Below are 17,306 nucleotides of genomic sequence, written 5' to 3'. Positions count from 1 at the left end.
TAGGGGCCAGCTGAAGGACACCTCCGGGTCCAGGATTTTCTAGCTGCATTGAAGACCCATTGGTGGCCTTCGGCTGTTGTCTGCTCTATGGTCGGGTTGTTGTCTCTTTGACAAATGCCCTATTTCCATTCTCAATGTTATGTAACACTTTCATGCAACAGCCACTTTATAATTGTGGAAGTATAAAAATTAAAACTTGAAATTTAAGATTTTAATCAACATTTAATATTTGAAAGGTCAAAAGAACAATTAGTCATAAGGTTCTTTTCTTAAAATACTAAGAGGACAATTTAGACGTAAGACATGATAGAATGTCATCATAGAACTTTAAAAAAAAAATTTTACCGTTAAAAAACATTTAAAAGTTAAATGGTCTGTTGAATTAAATGATTGGTTACGATTAAAAGAACGATTTAAAACATTTTCTTGGTGTGTAATTAAAATGCACTGTTCAAATCATAAGGGTTGAAAACAAATATCAACAAGATTATATGTCCTTAGGACACCATGATCACTTGCAGTCGTATTTTCCTACTAATGTGTTCAAAGAAAATAGAGGGTCACCATAATTTTTCATATAAGTTTTAAAAATGGTGAAAATTGAACTTGACTTTAATCAAGTCACGGGAAAACCTAAATAAAAATTTTGTAAAAGAGTTTGCATGTTGATGAAAAGACACTATTTGGCAGACACCCAAACCACATGCCTGCTGTACATCCCCAAATTGAGAACTGTTTTTTCATTCAAAAATCCTGTTACAAACTTGATGTACTCAGTTTCAATATGATCCCATGTGACCGAAGCTTTAGAGTAACATACCTCAACCTAAAACTAACTTAAGAATGCACTTATTTCAAAATATCACTTTTCTGTGTTCAGTGAGCCATGTAATTTTTGTAAAAAAAGAAACATGTGTTAAAGTTTTTAAGTTTTTATGACCACAACTTAGTGGTAAACAAACTTGACCAAAACAGACCATTAAAGAGTACACAGACCATACACAATGCCCCTCTACTATCCTAGGCATTGCAAAAAAATACCAACCCCACTGAAGAATCCATACTTGATAATTGATATACATGTTCAGATATGAGAAAAATCGACGAGATATTTTGTATTTGATAAACCAGCAAATGTCACTAGACCCTGGCTAAAACAGATTGTACTGCTATCCTACAAAATGTAATTTAACTCACACAAACTACTAATCAATGTATGAAAGAAAAGTTAAGCAATTCATTTCAACCATTTAAATTATTTAAGCCTTTTTCAGATCACCAATATTTTATCTTTATGTTAAAAAAAAAATTAAATAACTTACAATTTAGATAACCTTCTAAGTATATCACATTTAGTTGTTTTATGTCGAAACGTGGCAGAAACTCAATTACTATAATGCACGGTGCATAATATTTCATGAACCTGTTGTCATCTTTCTTCTAGGTATTGTACAATACACACTTAAACAAACACAGATAACCCCTGTCCATACAAAACAATTATTACTGCCTGAACGAGCATGTCAACTCGAGATTTAAACCATTTGTCTTAATATTCTTCCACGTTTCTATCTTATGAATGAATCTTGATCCTTTAAATAAATAGTGGAAACCCGTTACCGATCACTAAGATTTTCCCGATCAAAGGTACTGATGTTCTAATGATCTTTATAATGACAAAGTTTTAACTCTTCTGTTGTCATGTTTAAAATTTCATTCGTTTCAATAAATATAAAATCTATGGAAAACTTCAATACTACCAAATATTTACATAAATAAGTCAAATGATGCAGTAAATTATTACAATGTATATCTTTCTACACAAAGTTGTTACTGCTATATATTGAATAAATGATTTTGAACCAAGGTTGATAGGATTATATGTGAACCATTCTGGCATCCAGCCACTGAAAGGGAGATAAAAAGTCCATAATATTGACAATGTTATAATTTGTCCCAATATCATCAATATCTTTTATGGAATTACTTGCTGTGTTTAACAATATTCTCCTATTAAATTTTTCTGCCAATTTCAATATTACTAGTATAATAGATTGACAAGTTTTTCATCAATTTTAATTTTGTAGCAATAAACAGTAAATTATTTTAATTTCTAATTTTCAGCTTATGTTAAATGTAATCTATTAAAAGTGTAGTTTTTTTACTTTTTTTTTTTGGGGGGGGGGGGGGGGGTTCTATGTTAGGAACATACAAACTAGGGAAATTTAGTTTAATATGATACAAAAATATCTGTGTCAAACATGCAGTATCTATGAAAATCAACTGGTATAAATGAACCACTATGATTTAGGATTTGGTATTGAAATTTAATATAGATATGATTATTGTTTGTCTCAGCTTTAAATGTCTATTGATATACAATATTTTAAATGTTTGAACATTGTGTGTCAATACGACTAATGTATAAAATATATAATGACATATATGTAATTAATAGAGTTGTCAAGAGCTACACTACTCAAAACATCATATTCAATACTTTAATACATCAGAAATGTACAGAAGAAAACGCTATTGATTCCATATATTAAACATACAATTTACTCCAATCATGAATGAAAAATTCATAAGCAATCCCTTGTGGTTCCACATCTTATCTTTAAGCCAGGAGATTTTAGTTAGACCTCCTTGGTCTATCAGACAAAGTCATCTCTTTCTTTTGGTGAATTTCAACAAGCTTTCATGGACCCCAACCCCATTCAATGGTTTGAATAAAATAGACTTAAAGAAGAGGAAAATTTTATAGTTACCCAGACCTACTTATCGTTGTGTACTTTATTACATTTTTTACTTTAGTTAACCAGACCTACTTATCGTTGTGTACTTTATTACATTTTTTACTTCGAAGCATTTGATGTTGCTGTATTGTTATACTATGGTTTTTTTCTCAGCATACCTTTGAAATACATCATTACTGTCACAAAGGAGTAGGTCCGGTAAGGACTGATTTTGGCCTCAAATTTCAGGTTCATCTTACGAAAAATTTTGACCACTTTTTAAACTCTTAAGTGTCTATTTCATTTGAATTAATTAATTTATGTGAAAGATTTTAACTGATTTAGTCATTAAAAACAACCCGATTCAAGCTCAAATATGAAAAATCTATCAAATATGCTGAAAAATGTCACTTTTCATATGATTTTAGTCAAAAATGAAAGTGGCCGCATCCGTGTTCATCCTCAACCTTTATATATGTTATGTATTATCATAAAATACAAGTTACATTTCAATATTAAGGATGAACACGAATGCGGCCACTTTCGTTTCACACGAAAACTGTCTAAAATTTAACTAAAATGCTAGAATTTTGAAGATTTCAGTAATTTAGCATGACTTAATGGTGCTAGTACCCGATATATGTGCATTGTATTGTCAAAAACAGCCCATATTTATGTAGGAGAAGCATTCAACTGTCCAATAAATAACTAAAAGTTTACATTTTAACAATTTTGTAAAACTGCTATATTTTGGGGCCAAAAAGGGGTCTTACTGAACCTACTCCTTTAAACTATATCTAAGAATTAATTAGTCCTTTTGAAACTTTATTAAGGAGTAAAAGCTTAACTCATGCATCATTTTATAAGAAGAACAGAAGAGCTTTATACTTTAAAATGCTTGCCATTCAATGCTTTACTACATACCCTATACACGGAAGCATTCAATTTAAAAAACTAAACAAAACATTTCTATGCTTTAACCATATAATCACAGCAAAAAAGAGTAACCATAAAATCTGGTTGTGCACTAAACCCGCCATGGAGATTTTCAAAAGTTGGCAAACTGGTTATTACCAGTTATATTAAGCCTATTACTACTTTTCTATAATAGAAAAACAAAGGGTATGGGGTATCCATTAATTATGTTGTTAAGAAGAGCATCATAACATACAGTTATAGATGTTGCATTTTATTGGGAAATAAATAATACTGTTGGAATGTCTCAGCCAATAAAAATCATGATTTGAAACTTCTATGACATGTAATAATATAAGAATGTAACCAAACGAAATTTGTGCTTTTCAAACATTAGTATGTGATAGCTATAGTCTGTGTAAACTTGTAATATTGACTGCCAAAAACTAAGTCCATCTATTAGTAAAATAAAATAAATTAATCAAGAAATTAAAAGCTTTTTCTTCAGACACTATCTACTGATCTTCTACTGAAAAAGTTTCATATAAACAAAGCTATTGCAGGTGTCATAAAAATGATAAAAAATGCCTCAGTAAAAGTTTCATAAATTTCTATATTATTTTATCCCCAGTTTTTATCTTAATATTTAACAGCAATATAAAGTCATTTTTTTTTCTCAATTACAAAGTTTTTTTTATTTTAAAAACACCATTTGCATAAGTTTTCAATTTATCTATTACATATTTATGCAGAATAATTAGATATCAAGTCGAAGACATGGGTATCTATCAAGTTGGATGTAGTAAATGCATAACCTCCGATTTAAAAAAAAAAATTACCAGACAGAGAACATATCAATCTATTAGTTCAGTAATTTTTGTGTCTGCCCTTCCATTTTGTGACTCAAGAAAAAAGTACCTGACTATAATATAGGGTGGTAAAGGGTTATTTTCGTGCAACGTGATCGCCATTTTTTATTTCACGTTCAACGTGTTTTTACTTTTTTATTTCACGTTCAGTCGTGCAAGACGGGTGCCTCGTTCAACGTGTTCTGTTTATTTAATTTTACGTGCATCGTAATGTTCAAAGTCTTATTTTGCGTGCTCGGTATTTTTCAAATAAAATTCAAACACTTGGCAAAGATCGTCAAGAAATACTTTTTTAAAAGCCGTAAACCAATTATATCATAAATGTGTATACTAAATCGGGAATATCAAGTAAAAGAAAGTGTTAATAAATACAAGAAGACAGTGACTCAGTCACAAAAGGTTAAAAAAAAAGTATTTATTTTTCTTGCAACGTTCATTACAGAAATTATGTCTTATTTCACGTTTTTTTCGTGCAAGCACCCCCCCTTTACCACCCTCTATAATAGGCTCAGAAAATTCATATTATTGGTATAGGTCTAGGGTCATACATTAATTCACTCACTTATGCCTGTTACTAGTATATGTATTACAATAAGAAAAAAAGAATTGTTAAGAATATAGGCACTTTGGGCAAAATGAGTCCTAGCATTTGCATCCTCTTTATAAATAATGACATGAATGAGATGTTATGATTGCCGATAAGACAACCTTCCACCAGAATGTGAATAACATGGATGTGAAAGAGAGTGAAGACACAAAATGGACATTCCCCCCTTAGGAAAAGTTCTGGATCTGCCACTGAAAACACAGCATAGAAAACTAAAGACTGAACAACACAAACCCTATCAAAAATGGGGAGGAAGTGATAAGGAAGGGTAAGCAGATCCGGCTCCACACGTGGCATTCGTTGTTGTGCTCATGTAAATTCAGACCCAGTGATAAGTATAATTCAGTAGGTCACATTTGTGGATGTAAGCATTTTAAATATGTCACAGTATGGCCTTCAACAATTAGCAAAACCAATACTGAATATCTATAAAATCATTTTCCTTAAAAAAAATCTGTTTGAAGTCTTTGAAACATTCACTAAGTTAATTCTAATTCAAATATGGAAATTTTTATCTCAAATTTCAAATGCATACTTGGACCTGATATTTCCTCTTTACAAAAATATAAATATAAATATTACAATTAATGTTCTTCCCTTCTTGATATAATACAAAATCACTTAAGATTTGCTCATTATTCCATTTAATTATAGTTTTAATTGGAGATTGATTGTACTATTATTTTACCATTTAAAATATGTCTATATAATTACCTGCTTTTATGGATTGTATTATTCCCAAAGTTTATCGTTAAACGTTGAATTGAAAGAGACTATTACATATCAAAAGCACTCAATATACTTCCTTTCAATTCAACTCTATTCAAATACTTTCTCATGAAAAAGGTTCACTTTATCTTTAACCAATAATATATTATTGTATATCAATTTAAATATTTGTTTAAAATCTGTGCAAACAATAGCAAATCCAATAAAATGAAAGTCTGGGGATTAAAGTCTTTTGAGAAGGATTTCACCACATCAAATGTTGAACAAATGCATTGAATGTGTAGGATTATCTACCGTCTCAAATCTTATTAATGATATCGTTATTTATGTGAGGTGTGCTGATATAAAGGCAAAAACAAGGTTATCTTTTCTTGAATTCTAGCAGGACCATGTTAATACAATGACTATATAACTTATACTAGTAATAAAATAATTCTTTTTGTAAGTTTAATTTCATTTTTGAGCCAGTATTGATTTTGAGACAGATGCCATATTAAATAATATATACTTTCTAAATAACCTTCAATTTTTTAGGATAATGAAGTAGGATATAAGGTCTTTAAGTAATCAAATTTAAAAAAAAGTACAAAGCTGGCAAAGCCCACGGATGGTTCCCATACTGCACAATTTTTATAAAGAAAACATTTTATTTCAAGGGTTCAAATAATAAGCATACTTGAATGGGGAAAACTCATGTACTACATGTATTAATGTTAAATTTTCAACTATATAAATGACAAATGTGTTACATTTCTAAGTGCCAGGATACCATCCCAAAACCAACTGTACAACAAAATAGTTTTTAGTATATCATATATGCAACAGTGACCTTGACCTTTTACTAAAAGCATATCATGTAAACTTAACTTTACCAATGATCCATGTAAATGAGGTCAAGTTCATATGCACCATGCCAGACATCATGCAATCATTCCATACACCAAATATAGTTGAGCAATTCGTCTTTTCAGAATCTAAAGGACTGTGGGTAATCTCATTTTTTTTTTCTACACCAAAATGAAAATAACGTTACGTCATTGGATGGATTTCCATTGTTTAGAATATTTTAAACCAATCACAACATTTTGGTGTAAGTGTTTGAAAATATTACCCAAAATGCATTAGAGTCTGAAATGGGGAATTGCTTATAGTATCTGAGAAACAGACATACAAATGTGACTTATTCATAATAACCATGAAAACCTAACGTTGACCAACAAACCTTGAAAATGAAGTCAAAGTCAAACAAACCCTAACAAACAGACATGTACACCTTACGATCATTCCATACATAATATATTTGACCTACAGCATATAGTTTCTGAAATATAAACTTGCCTAAGTAATTAACCTTGATCACTGAAATGAGGTGGAGGTTAGGTGAATCATGTCTGATGGTTACTGTAAACCAACTTATTTTCGCAAGCGACTTATTTTTGCGACTTTCACAATTATGTAAAACTTTGATCACTCCTTATTAAACTACATCGAGTAAATCAGAAAATCGCGAAATAAAATTGCTGCGAAATGGTATAGGAAGAGTAAAAAGCGAAAAAAGTTTCTGCGAAAATAAGTTGGTTTTCAGTATGTTGGCCTTTAAAGGATCTCGAACATGTATGCCAAATAAAGTGATCCTACATTATTGTATAACATAATAAGTCAGTAATTCACATGACAAAAAACAAACACGAATGGTTTTGAATTATAATACTTTTAAGTAGTTCATTTGATATCAAGTTTGTATCTACCTACATGTAAATAGTCTGACTGTCTTACTTGACAATCGAAAATGCATGATTACTGATTACATGTTATTACACTGCAAAATGTAATCGATTACATCTGATTACGATAACCCTATGTCTGTTGTGTATTTCTTTTTTCTCTATTGATTTAAAAAGTTACCACTCAAATTATTAATTAATTTCTGACATTCTTTATTTTCTGAGACAGAATTTTTTATTTTCCAAAAACCCACACCTAAGTCTCATAACTTGAAGAAAACTTCTCAAAGGTAAAAAGTGCCTTTTATCTCTGAAACCAAGGACAGTGTTATTTGACCACTTATTGATAGAATAACTGAACAAATAAACAGTTTCTGTCACTTCATGTAGGGCCAAAACAAATCGCTAATGCCATAACAATTACATTTAGATGTATTTTTCATTATGATACGTTATTTTGATTGGCTAGCAGCAATCTAATGTCCTTCTGATATTTACATTCATTTCACAATGAAATGTAACATTCATGATGACACGAGGTTCCACGATAAAGTGCACAGTCAGGTAAGTTAAAGAAAAACTTGATAGAAATCGTGTTTTCATGATCCTAGCTAAAAAAATATAGTTATAATTATTGAATGGTTCTTTTTGTAATTTCATAGGGTTGCAAAAGCATTGAATGTGCACACTTTTTTAGAATGAAGCACTTCCTCGCTTCATACAAAATGTACTTTGGTCAATGCTTTTACACCCCAATGAATTTACAAAAAGAAGCATTTAATTCTTAAATACAGGTTAATATTAAAATAGGGTATATCAGACATACCATCAGTTCTTTGCCAACATGTTCTTTTAGCACTTATTGTTCTGGAAGACATCTTGAAGAATTCTGCTAATAACCTGTTACATCTCAGATGGTCATGTGATCAACCTGGAAAATATATGTTTTAATAGTTAAAAGGATATGAAAATTAAAAAAATTTAGATTTCAAATTAACACATGTATGTCCTATGAAGCAGAGGAGATTAAAGAAATATATTATCTTGAACCAGATGCTCCGCAGGGCGCAGCATTATATGACTGCAGAGGTCGAACCCTGGCAAGTATGGACACAACATTCAAGCTGGATACTGCCCTGAATTTGTATTGTGATTAAATAGTTGACACAGGATAGGTTTCTGACACAGAATGGAATGTGGTCTAATGCATTTAAATTTTTTTTTTGCTTTTTAGCAATTCACTATGCTGTTGAATATTAACCCCCTCAAAGAAAAAATATTAAAAGAAATTTTCTTTTTAAATTCTGAAATCTGAAATGAGAAAAAAATATTGAACATCATCCCCCCCCTCCCCCCCCCCATTTTTTTTTCACTTCCCCCTTTCCCTTATTCCAAAAACGATCTCAATTCAAATTTCTAATGGAGTTTGCAACAATAACTACTCATTTAAATAAAATATTAAAATATAAAATGTCATACAGTCATGGTTAAAATTTAAAAAAAAAAATGGGGAATGTGTCCAAAAGGACACAGATAATGCCCCTGCTAGCATATAACTTTATAAAGGGATATGACTCGAGAACTGTAAAAGTGAAGCTGCCAAAAATTGAACTTAAACTGAGTTTAGAGGTAATAAGCATTATATACACATTTCATTAAATTTAGTTAAGACAAACTTAAGTTAAGAGAACAGAAACTAAAAAATTCTTCAATTTTTCCACTTGTAAAGGGGCATAACCCTAGAATGGTAATCAAAGTACTTGTAATCACTGAATGGTAAAGATTGCTTTAATTTATCAGTTGGTAGTAAAGTGAATATTACATTGTATATTGTATATAGCATTGATTTAAGTTGATTCAACTACTATTCTGGACAAAGAAAGATAACTCCAATTTTCAAAGAAGATTTCATAAAGCATTGGTTTTATGTGATTCAACAACCATTCTGGTCAAAGACAGATAACTCCAATTTATTGACTTGAAAATACAAAAATGCTTGTTTTTGGATCTTTTTGGCCCTTTATTCTTAGACTGTTTGCCTCATAACCCTTAAAATATATCTCAACCTTCTACTTATAGTATTAATCATTGTGGTACAATTTCAGAACAATTGAAATACTTATACATAACTTATTGTCCTGACACTAGATAAATGCTTGTTTTGGCCCCTTTGGGCTCCTAATTCCTAAACCTTAGGGACCATTACCCCCAAAATCAATCCCAAGCTTCCTTTTGTGGTTATAAACATTGTGTTAAATTTTTATTAATTTCTGTTTACTTGTACTAAAGTAATAATCAGAAAACCATCCGTCTTCGGACGACGCTGACGACACCGACGGGATACCAATATACTACCGCAAAATTTTTTGCCGTCGTATAAAAATACGTTTTGGTCATGTCATCAAATTTTATATGACCAACCTGTGGTTATTCTAAAAAAAAACAGGTTGTTTTAAGCAAAGCAAATGTCATATGATTTTTTTTTTAATGAAATTAACAATATACACTAAATGAGAGAGACAGAATACCGAATATCATATTGAGGTTAACACACAGTATTAAAATAGACATGTGTCAATACAATATGGCATGCCTGAATAGTCCAGGTATATAAAAGTTGGGAATGATAGTTTATAAACCACATTTTACCAATATTTACATGTTAAAGCAGTGTGTTGGACATGACAATATGGTTGTTCTTCTGATCTTGTTAGCAATCTTAGTCACAAGTCCTTTGCCCTAGACTAGTCAATTTTTTTTTGGACTTAATAAGTATTTGCAAAACTAACACAAAAGAAAAATGATGAAATATTGGTATTCAGATTATTAGTTGGCAAGGATTTTGGTGCAGACTGCTGTGAGGTATAAAATTCTTGACAGATTTTCATGAAATTTATATCAAAGGTTAATATATCAGTAATGTCTTGGGCAAGTATGAAAATCATTGCAGATCAAATAGTTTTTAAAGGAGTTATATCCATTGGACGCACTGTCACACCTACATTTCTTAAAGAATTGTTATGCAAATTATATCAAATTTTTATCTGGTAGGACAAGTTTAAAAATCAAAAATCATGTTTTTCGATCAGTACTAATTATGTATGATTTTACAGTTGTGTCCCCTTGAAATAATATTTATATTTAATTCTTAGAAATCTTATACAGGCCTATATTTCATGATCAACTTTTTTTTCATTTTATAAAATTTATATTAAAGTCTGATATCAGCCAGGTTTTGGAAGATTGCTGACCAACTATTTTTACAGGAGTTCTTTCCCTTTGAAATAGTTATTTTAAAGTTCATGTTTTCAGTGGAAAGTAAGGCCCTTTTCATACCATGTTATTTTATAATATGTTTTTTTCATTGGATTTTTTCATTTTTTGCAATTTTAATTGTTGGTTACAGCATATTTGCTGACATACTTTCAATGTGGTTTATATAATATATGAGACAACCTATGCAGTTTTTTGTGTTTTCATTACTTAAGTACTAAAAGAGAAATCTTTAAACACTTTAAAAATGACTGTCATAATTTTGCAGAACACTGACAGCAGGTAAATTCCCTACCTATTCCAAACTTTGACAGAGTAAATCAATATTGTCTTATCTTGAATCAATACTTCACTTTGATACACATACAATTATATCATAAAGGTGTTAAACATGTCTCCAACAATGCCTTATTTGTATAAAGAGCCCTAATAACTGATAAACTATCTGTCATTATTACAAAGACAGGAGACAATATAAATACTCTTCAATCTTTATTCAGCTATTTATTCAGATAACACAAAATTTACAATGTACTTCAAAAATGTCAATTATATTCAGTCATAAGGTTATCATCTTCTGACTAAGTTTATATAGGTATGTTTACAACTTCAGGTGTTGGTTGATTATATAGGGAATCAATGAAGCATGACTAGAGCGACCCCCCTCTTAAGCAGTCAGTTGGCCCCCACTTAAGAAATTTTCTGGATCCCCCACTGCAGATCCAAATTAAAGATTCTTACAGCCTCTGTAGATGTTATAGTTTCATTGTCTCAAATGTTGTTGGCTTGGCAGTGGTAGATGTTTCATAACAAATTTACTCTAAGAAATAATTGAAAGACAGGAATGTTAGTTTTGCACAGATCAAAATGAAAGTTAATAGACCACTTTAGAAAAAGTTTTTAGTGTATGTGTGCCTTTATGACTTTTATCTAAAATAAAGCAGTTCTGTATGTTTTCCCTAACAACAGCTAGCAGTGCTGATTATTAATCATAAGAATTTAGTTTGCCGATAAATTCCTGCAATATAGCATAAAAAAAATTCATATTTTTCAACTGCCCAATATCGGAAGGAAGTGACAATGCACCTAAACGCACAAATGATGTTCTTTACCTCTTTTTTTTTTTTACCTTTTAGGGTCTTTTTAAGAAAGTAAGTCCTTATGAAGATATTTTTAACCTAGCGTTTCCATATTAATCTCACCTTCAGGTACATGTGCACCAATCTTACTCCTAATTACCCAGTATATAATTGCTATTTTCTTATTGGCCATGTACCACTTGGGACATGTAATAAAAGTCGTTTTAGACATATTATAGTTGTATATATACTTTCATTTATATACCTTTTATAACTTTAAAAATAATTGTATTGCACTTTTATAGTAATGGTGTAAAAAAAAATCGTTTGTTGCTGTGTTACAAAAATGTTTTCCATTCATTATTTTGTACTTAAATAAGGCTGTTAGTTTTCTCGTTTGAATTGTTTTACATTTGTAATTTAGGGGCCTTGCATATCTGACTATGTAGAATGGGATTTGCTCATTGTTGAAGGCTGTACGGTGAAGTCTAGTTGTTTATTTCTGTGTCATTTGGTCTATTGTGGCGAGTTGTCTTGTTGGCAAATATACCACATCAAATCTTCTTTTTAAATGTAGATGAAATTTTTTAAAAATGATTTATTTTATGGTTTTTAACCATAATAAACATTTTATCCATTTTAAGGTTATATTTATATAAAAAAAAAAAAAGGAGACTGAAAATCTATATGGTCACATGTACAATAGAATAAGAGATATTTTATGATGTCGGTACCAGTATTTAGATGACTTCCACATGATCTTTACGGTGTCTTCCTCCTATTCCCACTTTTTAAAAATACTATTCCTTCTATTCCCACTTGCAAATAACAATAGATGTTTTGATAAATAATTTGTTTTTATAACAATCAAGTTTAATTAGAATTTCACCTAAGATTTACCTGTATTTTTTTCCAAAGCATAACATATATGGTACACTGTTCAGGTATAATACCTTGTTTATTTGTAATACGTTTCTTTTTTCATCAAAGAAATTCTTAAAAATAAAGAAAAATTATGATAAATATATTGGAGTTAAGATTTATTTTAAATTTTTTGAATTTGTAACCTTAAAAAATTGTCTACTGTACTAATAAATCGTGATATTAATAATAGTATAACCAAGTATAATCTTAAGATGTGGAATAAAAGTATACTTTTAAAAATATAATTACTTGGACCAATAATCAAAGGTATAAAATAATTGGTGAAAACCGTTAACTTTACTTCAAAGCATTAAACATTGATATAAATTGTGGTCCTCATCCAGTCAAGTCATTATTCAGTTACAATGGCTAATTCACAACTACAGGTAAAGTTTGTTACAAACAGACTCGGGAACCAAAACATTGTACACAGTGGGTTCAAGTTCCAGGAAAAGAGCAAAAGGGGCATAAGAACTTACTGGAAGTGTTCAACTTCAAACTGTCTTGCCACCATCAATAATTTGAACACAATACCAACCAAAATCTCATTTTCCAATCATCTACGATGAAGAACTAGTAACCTTTGGAACCACTACTTAATTCAAGGACCAAGGACAACAAATCATTTAGAGGGATGGCACAGCAAGCTGAAGAAACATGTCTATCGTCCACATCCAAACATCTTTCAACTTATTAAACTTCTGAAACATGAGGACACCTTCAATGCCCTGACCAGTATGCAGCCGAGAGTGGCCCCCAAAAAGAAGTATGTAGAAATCAACAACAGATTAGACGAACTTAAGGTTAGACACCGCAACCAGGAAGTCACAACAGTAGAGTTTGGTAATGCAGCCTCCCACCTTCTTAATGTGAAATAGATAGATAAACTTTAATAGACTAGTATACAGTGAGTGTCTAATGTGTGTGCTACAATGTGTGATTTGATTTAGTGCTGTTGTATAATTAAGGTCTTTCCTTTTACCCTGGTGCTTCGTTACATTTGGATTGAAAAGATTCAACGACTCATTGGTAGGGTTATGCCCCTTTGAAAATTAACAAATGTCAGTTGATCACTAAAACTCAGAAACTGTAAGTTGTAGCCACCTAGGATTGTCACCAATGATTATCAATATACATAAACATGAAAATTGACCTAAGGTCAAAGGTCAAGGTCATGACCTAGATTTTGACCTTAGCTTGTTATCGGATTTACTCAATAACCGTTAAAGATGGCTGATAAAATGTAACAAAGAAAATGTGTGTCTTGTCAAGATCTACATTTGTTATATTGGGTTGAAAATTATTGGACGATTTGTTATGGAACTAGGGCACCAAAACTGTTTTTGGGGTCCGAAATGATGATTGTTTGCTTATAACTCAAAAGTGGTTAGAGATAGAAAGAAACTTTGAATTGCAAAAATGATCAGCATAATAAGATCTACAAAACTAGGTCAGGTCAGAGGTTAAGTCCCTAGCAACGACATAAAACACCTTAGCAACCATATATTTTTGACCTTAGAAGGCTATGAATAATATAAATATGAATTTTTTAATACTGAAAATGACATTTTTGTCCCTAGCAACGACATATAAGTCCTTAGCAATCACTTATTTTTTTAACTTTAAATACTATGAATAGTACATATGACATTTTTAATAACTTATTTTAATATATTTATCCTTAGGAATGATTTTTGTCCTAAGCAACCACTTATGAACATAAAAGTCCTTAGAAACCATATATTTTTATCCAAGAAGGCAATTAATAAAAGAAAAAAGGAAAGACCATTCAATTGTTCATGAACAATTGACTTTTTAATTTGTGTTATATTATGCTTGCTTGAATCTATAGTTTAATTTGTGTTATAAAAGTAATAAAATAATTTAATTATATTTGTTTTAATTTCTTTCAGATTTCTTTTATTTAAAAAAAACAGAATTTATACAGAAAAATAACTTATTACCTGTTCTATTAAATAAAACAATGGTCAATTAACAGTTGATTAAAAAATGTTTGTACAGTTTAATCCTTTGTTTGCACAAGTTTTCCTCCTATTCCCACATGAAATTTAACCTTTTCTTACCAGATTTATAAAAAGTGGGAATAGAGGGAATGAACCATCTTTACAAATGTGGACAGTCTTGTTTAGAAATGATTTAATGGAATAACAAGTTGATTGGTTTATTATGACACACACACATTTGTCAATCACTTAGACATTACTTTTATCACTGAGCTAATCATGTAATATAACTGTGGTGGAATCAATCATCTAAATAATATATTTATTTTAAAAAAAAAATATTCTTTTCAATTCCAAGACAGCTTTATCATAAAATTTTGAAGCAAAACATCAACATTTTTTTTCAAAGCATTTTTTTATGGATCATTTGGCAAAACAGATGTGGAGGTATATATTTTCAATACTTAAAAATATAAGAAAATTTAATCTTTGCCTGTCTGTACTGACTGTGACATTTTCTAAGTCTAATCATCATGATCATATACATTTTGTAGATGAAGATTGTGTGTATATATATATAGAAATATTTATTAAAGTCATATGAAACGAGTGACCAATGAAAAATAATGTTTATCCAATTCTTGAACCAATGCATGTATATTCATAAACGTAGTCTTCTGTGCACGATTTTATCTTTTTTTACGCAACCATATTATCGCATAATCGTCATTTTTTTTTTCTCTCTGTCTGTTATGAAGTGAAAATATGGCAGCTACTTAAATGTCGTGTTTTGAAGCTGAAGTTTGCCAATTGTCACCTTATTGTAAACAATTAAAAAAAGCATCGATATTTAGCACGTGTATAACATGTACAATCAGATAATAGTTTATTTTAATGACAGATCCATGCATATTGCGATCACCGGATTTTTACGAGAAGGGTCACGCTGAGGTCATATTGTATACGGAAAATATGTGGGCGAATTGCTTCCTGGAAGCAAGGAATTAAAATAAAGTAAACTTCTTCTAAATATGGACAGATTAAAGAATTTTCTTCAGAAAAAAATATATGTACATAAGTTTTATAATGAAAACTATCCATTTAGTTATAAAAAACATATTCATCATTTTTTTTAATTTGAGGTATCATATGACTTTAAAACATCTTATTTTTTTTCTCCAAAACTTGATAACAAAAAGGCATAATTGACTGGAATCGGGTCTGTTCGCCCTGATTACATGTTTGCCCTTGGTCCGGTCGCCCTGAGTTCGTTCGCCCATAGAGTCTGTTCGCCCTGCATACTTTTATTTCAAAATATTAATTTTAAGCCTTTAAGGGCATAAAGTTTACTAAAACTTATTCAGATATTTGTATGGTATAAATTCTTGACATTCATGAAAAAACATGGAAATATTTAAAAGTTGATGGCTTATTTTGGAGCATTAATTGTTCAATGATATAATAATAATTCTCACTGCTTGTTTAATGTCTTTCAAACTTATCTTTGTTGGATAAATAATAAAAATAACGTTTTGTTTTGATAAATTTGTCATTTATGAATTGTAAAACATAGAAAGAATTTACAAGTTCATTTATTCCTATATTATACTGCATAAATTGACTTGATAGAATTATTTAAACTGTAACAGTTATAACACATATCAATAAAGATAAATACATTGTATTCAAGTATTCTACTACATTTGTATGCAAATAAAACGGAAACTGATTGTTTGGTTGCAGTAATACAAATATTGAGCGAATTTGTCATCAATATTTACAAATAATGAACATTATGCAAGTAGACAATAATAATAAAATAAAAAAATCAGGGCAAATGGACCCTGGGCGAACAGGTATCAGGGCGAATAGGTACCAGGGCGAACGTGAATCAGGGCGGACGGACCCTGATTCTAATGGACTGTAATGACCAAGGCCAAGTGGTGATAGGCCAAAACAACACATGGACTTTAACATATCTGAAGCCCCAAACATCATGAACATCACACATAAATTTGCTTCATGAAAAAATTCTTCTTCTTTATACATGTATTTACGGAATGCCATCAACTTTTTGGGAATTACTTTCCGGTATTACTGAAGCAACAGCCCTGGTATCCAGACAATTTGCTGTTTAATGATCATGCAATTCTCTCAAGTCTACACTAGTCACTCATGAGCCATAAGTCTATAAGTGCAAAATTATATCCTATTTATTTTTTTAGGGGAGGTCACTGATTTTAATTAATTTTAGAGGGGAAAATTCTGACTGCAATTATTTGTCTGCAGTGATATGATATCATATATATTTTATAGGATGATCCTCGGGTGTTAAAGGGTCTTGCACATTGACATTTAATGTTACCCTACCATTTAACAATGTGCTTGACGTTGTCAACAACAACTACCAAGTTGATCGTTTTCTCCTTTTCGTAATCAATTATTATGTAGCATGAAAAGGGAAATAACTAGCCAAGCACCTGT

General features: G+C 30.5%; 1 protein-coding gene across 7 annotated transcripts in view; it reads right to left on the bottom strand.

Annotated features, from left to right (window-relative positions):
• Positions 1-17,288, bottom strand: part of LOC143064103 (uncharacterized) — a 49,710-nt gene extending 32,422 nt beyond the window's left edge. For 2 of the 7 annotated variants that reach the window (XM_076236665.1, XM_076236717.1), the window contains exons 1-2: positions 17,193-17,288; positions 8,409-8,513 (exon numbers count right to left, since the gene is read on the bottom strand). The gene's annotated coding sequence lies outside the window, so the exon portion shown is untranslated. Of the gene's footprint in view, positions 1-1,322; positions 1,475-5,843; positions 5,997-6,730; positions 6,861-8,408; positions 8,514-17,192 lie in introns of those variants that run through there. The other 5 variants (XM_076236700.1, XM_076236692.1, XM_076236676.1 and 2 more) reach the window with 5 other exon arrangements.
• Positions 17,289-17,306: the final 18 nt, after the last annotated feature.

The sequence above is a fragment of the Mytilus galloprovincialis genome, chromosome 1, assembly GCF_965363235.1.
Source record: "Mytilus galloprovincialis chromosome 1, xbMytGall1.hap1.1, whole genome shotgun sequence".
NCBI classification, from domain to species: domain Eukaryota; kingdom Metazoa; phylum Mollusca; class Bivalvia; order Mytilida; family Mytilidae; genus Mytilus; species Mytilus galloprovincialis.
Note: the sequence above shows the minus strand (reverse complement) of the source record. Positions and strands in the feature narration are given on the sequence as shown.